General features: G+C 49.5%; 1 long non-coding RNA gene across 1 annotated transcript in view; it reads left to right on the top strand.

Moving 5' to 3' along the window:
• The window catches only part of LOC116083831, a 23,977-nt gene that overhangs the window by 13,820 nt on the left and 3,300 nt on the right, over nucleotides 1-6,857 (top strand). The window contains exon 2 of the long non-coding RNA XR_004115929.1: nucleotides 2,016-3,558. This is a non-coding gene — a long non-coding RNA (uncharacterized LOC116083831). The remainder of the gene's footprint in view (nucleotides 1-2,015; nucleotides 3,559-6,857) is intronic.

Raw genomic sequence — 6,857 nt, 5'->3', positions numbered from 1 at the left:
TAGGGGGAGGAGTCTTCTGCAGCTGACAAGTTTGATAGGAGGGAAGTGTATTCCCAGGGAAAACAGGACACTGAGGGCCAGAAGCAGTGGCAAGGCAAGGTTTCTAAGAATCTGAGCACCAGGCCAGGAGGGTCCAGCTGAGACTTAGAACATGCAAAAGAGAAAGGTATCTTGTCACAAGGGTATAACACAGTGTAGGTGACTGCATGAAGCCCAATGCCTGGGGCGAGTTGTCAGGAACTTGGGAAATAGAGTAATGGCTGTGGATGAAGACAAGAGTCTCAGGAAGTCTGGATCAGACGCTGAGGTAAGGTAGAAATCTATGCGTAGGGAGATTGTAAAGAGCTGGAGAAGTCTCTGAGGATGGGGAGACTTGATAAGAGACAGGAGGCTCAGGGTGTGCCAAGGGGAGACAAGAAGCAGTGGAGGAAGGCAGGCTTGGTGGTGAATTATTTAGTCTCAGCAAATGGGAGCAGAGGCAGGTGGATCTCTGAGTTTGAGGACAACCTGGCCTACAGATAAGTTGCAGAATAACCAGGGGTATACCAAGAAACCCTGTAGTAAAAATACCAAGCACGGTAATAGTAACAGCAACAATAGTAATAATTTGTATTATTTTTACATGCAGCAGAGGGACAGAAAATCTGAGCAGGAGGAGAGGACACTACAGTTGAGGCTAGCACATTCCAAGAGGTCCCAAGGGACACGAGCTGATGAGTAGTATTGGGACGCTATCTGGAGAGTTAGAGGCTGGGCACGAGAGCTGAATAGTCCTGAGTTGCTTAAGAGCATCCAAGAAGACTGGAAGATGCTGAGGATATAGGGATAGACTAGTGAAAAATAGGGGTAGGAGAAAAGAGAACCTTGGGGAGTGTGTTAGTAGGGTCATAGAGAGGAGGGCAGGAGATGGGGATTGTAAGAAATGAAGGTAAAATGTAAGAAGGGACAGGGTGGGCAGATGACATAGGAAGGGGTGGGAGGTTGGAAGTGATGGCAGAGGTCAGGAAGATTAGAAATATCCATCTTGGGGTAAGAGTCTCAAGAAAGGGTAGGAATCTTGGACAAGTGGGAAAGAAGGGAGGAAAATGAAGTTCCTGAAGAAACTAGGACACTGGCTTCCAGAAGCAGTCCCAGGGTGTCTAGGAATCCTGACTCCCCAGGCCAGCAAACTCTAGTGGTGGCTTAGCAGTGGAAGGTAGAAATGTAGAGAGATGGTCATTTGGGTAAAGACTTGGTAGCTGGCTGGCTAATGGGCCACATTTTGATTTGAAGTGTTGGAGGCTCATGAGTAACAGCAAATGTCTGGGGAGGAGGGATTGGTTTTCAGAGTCGAGGTTCAGAGATGAGGGTGAGGCAGACTTCTAAGCATGTAGGAGCATGGGGATTATGGCATGATGTCTCAGGAGAACGGGGGTGTCTTGGAGTCTGGAGGAAGACAGGATTTTGAGAGGAAGGGGAGGGGCCTAGGAGAAAGCTAATGGCTGGGTTTATAAAAAGGATGAAGATAAGGGATGCTGAGGAGGGTTCCAGTCTAGAAGAAGTGTCAAAAACTAGTAGGGGCAATAAGTCTGGGGAAGAGACCAGGAAGCTGTCTGCAGGGTAATAGGAGGCTTACATAGATGGTAAGATGGCAGGAAACAGAGGCCAAGGCCAAAGGACTGGATTGTGTACAAGCAAGCAGGAAGCAATGACAGAAGGATTTAGCCTGGAGGCTGAGTGAATCCGGGGCCAGAGTAGAGGGAAAAGACACGTAGCAGAGAAGGTAGAGGTTCACAGAAAAAAGGGAGCCTGTTGTAGAAATGTTGCCTTAAGAATGGAATGGAATGAATGGAATGGAATGGAATGGAATGGAATGGAATGGAATGGAATGGAATGGAATGGAATGGAATGGAATGGAATGGAATAGAATAGAATAGAATAGAATAGAATAGAATAGACAGAATTCCAGATAGACAAGGAGGATGTAGGGCTGGACTTCTGGCTCAGCACTCATGACCACTCTCTGCCCTTCACAGGCCCGAAGTTTGATTCAAAGGATCCACGTGGGGCTCATAACACTGTGCAACTTCAGTCTCTGAGGAATCAGCGATGTGTTCTACACTATCCTGGGACCAGTTGTATACTCTTCACTAAAATCATGCACACAGCCAAAATGGCTATTGAAAGAAAATTCATGATGTTTAAGAATAGGGAAGCTTTACTAATAAGGGAGAGTTTAGTTTATGCCTAGGAAGCTTGAAACACAGAATACTGAAATGAGGACGTGTTGTATGTGGTATTTTGAATATCAGCTAGAGGAGGATGTAGGGGAGGGGAGAGTGGGGAGTCATGGGCAACTTGGGATGGTATGGGAAGCCTGGAGGAGACAGGAGAGAAGTTGTCTATGAAGGTGAGACAGAGCATGAAGTGGAGGCTTGGGTTTGGGCAAAGAAGTCTTATGAGGAAGGCAAGATGTAAAGTGTGGGCAGGAGGGCAGGGGAATAGGGATACGGGTAGCAAGCTCCAAGAGGTTCCCAGGGTCAGGGGAAGTAAGTGGACGGGAGCAGAGAGCAGGAGAGTTGCAGGCTGGGGATGAGGAGCAAATGTTCCTGAGGATTGTATGAGGCTATGGGAAGGCAGAAGGATGGTGACAAAAAAGAAGAATCAGAAAAGGGAAAAGCAGAAGCCTGGGGAACATGTTAGTAGGTGGATGAGGAGGGGAACAAGTGGGGATATACAAGGACATACAAGCAAGAAAGCAAGTGGGGATATACAAGGACAGGGCATGATCCATGTCATTTATAGGATTGCAAGGTTGCAAGTGATGACAAGATTCTCGAAGATTAGAAATGTTCAGTGTCAGGGTGGGATGTTTGATCAAGGGTAGGAATCTAGGGCAGTTAAGAGGGCTGTGAAGATGGAAAGAGGTTCACGAGAAGAGTAGGACATTGGGTTCCAGAAGCAGTCCCAGGGTGTCTAGATTCTACATATCAGTCTGGGGATCCAGTTTCAGCTTGGGAGGCAGAAGGTAGTAAGGAAGAATGGTGGCTACAGTAGGTCAGGCGGCTACAGTAGCCTGGGTGAAGATCAACACTTGGGTTGAAATGTCAGAGGTTCAGTGGTACAAGAGCAAACGGCTGGGTGGAAGGTTAAGGTCTCAGGACTCGTTGGCCAGAGGCTCAGAAGAGTCAGAAGTGTAGGACTCAGCTCTATGTAGAGATACCTAAAGGAGGGCCACTATCTGTGGGGGATGGCAAGACTGTAGTCAGGAGGACAGGAGCTCTTCTCAGGGTGTGCCTAGGGGGACAGAGGTAGTCAGGATTTAGAGAGGGGTCAGAGCACTAGGAGGATAACAGTATGGCCTGTTGGGAGTGAAGATTACCAGACTGGAGAGGAAGAGCATAGGGGCTGTAGAGGCTGTGAGGATGTCCACTGACTGTGGAAGTGTACAATCCTGAGGGAAAGTCAGAGACTGTCTGAGGGAGCAGTGCTGCTGAGAGCGCAGAAGTCACTCAGAGTACAGAACACTGGGGAGGAAGGCTGGAGACTGAGACACTGGGAGGCTTGGAGGGAAGGAAGGTAAGAGTCACGAATGAGAAGACGAGTCTAATGGGAAAATAGATGGCTAGGGGAAGGCAGAATACTGGAGAGGAGGGCAGGACAGCAGGGGTTACAGGAGCTGCTTACAGTGGAATGGGGTGGAGGGAGAATCCTGAATACCAGGGGAGTTCAAGTATTTTACATGGCAGTTAGGAGTCTTTGGAATATAGAGTCAGATGTGGTAGGTTGAACTACCTATAAGCTAGAAATAACCCAGGAAGCTTCCCAGCAGGGTGGATTAGGAAGGAAGGATGGGAATGAGGGCTGGAGGGGAAAGTCCTAGCCTTAGGGGAGGGAGAGATGAGCAGGAAGCCAGGGAAAAGGCCAGTGGGAATGGCCTGGATGGATGGTAGCACGACAGGACAGATGGAAAGGAGAGAAAGGAGGACAGGAGGTTGTGGAAGTGAGCATGAGGCACTGCAGGAGCAAGGGAGGGTAAGGGTACACACAGGGTGATCGCCAACATGGTAGAAGGTCTGGCGTTTGGCAGCAGGAGGCTGAGGACGAGGTTGGAGAACACAAGAGGTTAAAAGCCAAGAGTGAAGTAGAAGCCTCATAGAACCTTTAAAGCCATCTGAAGGAAGGAAGATTGCACAAGAGGGCCACAAGTTCACAGAGACTAGGAGAGTCTCATGCTGGAAACATGGCTTAGAAGTCAGGTCATGTCTACTCTTCCAGAAGTCCAAGGTTCAATTCCAACCTACATGGAGTCTCAACTACACTGGCATCTTCAGTCCCAGGGGATCCAGTGTTCTCTTCCAGCCTCCCCTGGGACAAACAGCGCCCCTGTTACTTACAACACAGGCACTTGAAGAGCTAGTTACAGAACACATTTAATATTTTTAAAGAATTGGCAATCTCTTTAATAATAGAAAAGATGTTATTTTATTGCAGTGAGAGTTGGAACACTGAGCGTTCTGGTACGGGGCAGGAGAATAAATAGGGAATAAGAGGCTATGGGAATGGTAGGAGCCTTGGGAGATCAGGAAGCTAAGGGCAGCTTAGAATGCTATAGGAGGAGCCCAGGTTAGGGAGTGGGAAAGGGGGCCTACTGAGCGTGTGCTGGAGGCCCCAGGAAGCAATGTGTCTAGGGAGGAGGGCAAAACACACTGGTAGGTCCCGAGGCTTGGGAAAGGTACAAAGTCTGGAAAGAAGAAGACGGGAAGTTCCTGGGGAAGGTACCAGATGGCCCCAAGTTCCAAGGTTCAGCAATAGAGCATCAAATAGGCTGGGGAGGCTCTCAGGAGGGTTGAAGGTTGGCCTTGGGGGCCATATGACCTGGAGGAGAAAAGGAGGCTGTGGGAGGGTGGAAGGATGATGAGGTTAGGGGTCAAGAGAGTGTTGAAGGGGAATATGAACATCAGAAGGCTGAGAAGGATGAAGGGGAAGAGGGCCTGAGACACAGTAGCAGAGCAAGAGGCTGAGGGGGAAGGAATGCAGGATGGACGGAGTGAACAGCTGTCATGAGGAGGGGCAAGAGGCTGGAAGTGATGGCAGAAGTCTGGGGGATTGGAAATGGCTGATGCTAGGAGCAGGAGCAGGGAACATTAGCGGATGGGACAGGTGGGGATGGTGGGAGAGAGACCAGGAAGGATAAGGGAGAGCAGGACATTAGTTGTAGTCCCAAGGTGTACAGGAATCTGAGTGTGGAGTCTGGAGGATCCAGTGGAGGGTTGGGAGAGGGAAGCAAAGGCCTAGACTGGAGGTCAGGTGACAGCACACATAACTAGCTGATGAAAAGGCAAAGCCCAGTGTGAGCTCTGAGCAGGCTGATGACAGGCAAGAGTGGAAATGGCTGGGGTGGAGGCAGGGCTGCTGGGATGGAGACTGTGGTAAAGCAGATATCTAGGTGTCTGGGCTCCCTATGGAAGCTGCACAGGAGGGCAAATGTCTGAGCAGTCTGGGAAGTCTGCTCAAGAGAACAGATGGGGAGACCAGAGGAGGTCAGCATGCTGAGAGAGGGGGTAGAAGACTGGAAGATGACAAAATAGCCAAAGCGCTGGTAAGCCCCCACATTGGAGGGGAGAGGCTGGAGGCATTGATGGCTTCAGGGAAGTGGAAGGAGAGTCATAGAATTGCTGAGAGCATAGTGTTGCTAAGGAGGGCAGAACTCTTCTCATGGGGAGGATTCAAGACTGGTGAGGAAGGTAGGAAGTTCAGGGAGACATTAAAAGCCTAGGAGGGAGGGGCAGAGAAGATGGTAGCGTGGGCAAGGTGGAGAAGAGAAGGCTAAGGGGTAAAAGCCAAAGAGAGGACAGAGTGCTAGAGAATGGGGCAGCAGTTTGGCAGAATAGCAAGTGGGCTGGGCACAAGGGCAGGGAATGTCACAGGTTATACCAGGAGGTGAGGAGTCAGAAGGGAAAAGCAACATTGGATTCTCCTGAGGGGCTCACGAGTGGTCAGGAGGCAGGGAGCCAGATCAGAGGCCAGGAGGCTCTTCACAGGATGGGAAGAGGCTCTGAGGTACATACAGTAGGGTGGCAGGAGGGACAGAGCCTAAGGGAGGGGCAGGTGTATGTGGAGGTAAGCAGGAGGCACTGTGGGAGATATGGACAGAGAGGACGCAGGCGGGAGGGTAAGGGATGCCAGGGGTTGAAGGAGGCAGAAGGCTCACAGAAAAGTGGGAGCTTGCTGGAGGAAAACAGGCTTTAGTACAGGGCTACAAGTTCAGATAGACTGAGATAGTCTGGAGCTAGACATCTGTCTTAGCACTCAGGACAACTACCTGCCCCTGCACAGTCTGGAAATTTGAATTGATGCATCCACATCACCTCACAACAATCTACAACTATAGATATGGTGCTTTCTTCTGACCTATCTGGGTCCAGGAGTATACTTGCTGCTTTGAATATACACATAGGCCAAAGAGCCACTCAGAGAAGTGTAATGATGTTTAAGAGTGGGTTGTTTATACTAATAGAGAAGAATATGGATTCTGTGTATGGTGTTTAGAGAACTGAATACTGCAAAGAGGTTCTGGTGAGTGGGATTCTAAACAGGGTTTTGAGGGGCATCTGGGGAAGGTAGAAGTCTTAAAAGAAGTCAAGGGAAGCCTTAGGGTGAAATGTGAGGGGACTGGACCAGACTAAGGAAGAGAACAGGTGCCTGGTAGAGCCTCTAATGGAGGTTCGAGGCATCAGCATGGGAGTCTGCATGAGAGGGTGGGTTGGTAAGCAGAGGGAGGGGGAGGGAATAGGGTTTTTGTTGTTGTTGTTGTTGTTGTTGTTTTTTGGAGGGGAAACCAGGAAGAGGGATAATATTTGAAATATAAAGAAAAT

Source organism: Mastomys coucha, chromosome X (genome assembly GCF_008632895.1).
Source record: "Mastomys coucha isolate ucsf_1 chromosome X, UCSF_Mcou_1, whole genome shotgun sequence".
In the NCBI taxonomy this organism is placed as follows: Eukaryota; Metazoa; Chordata; class Mammalia; order Rodentia; family Muridae; genus Mastomys; species Mastomys coucha.
Note: the sequence above shows the minus strand (reverse complement) of the source record. Positions and strands in the feature narration are given on the sequence as shown.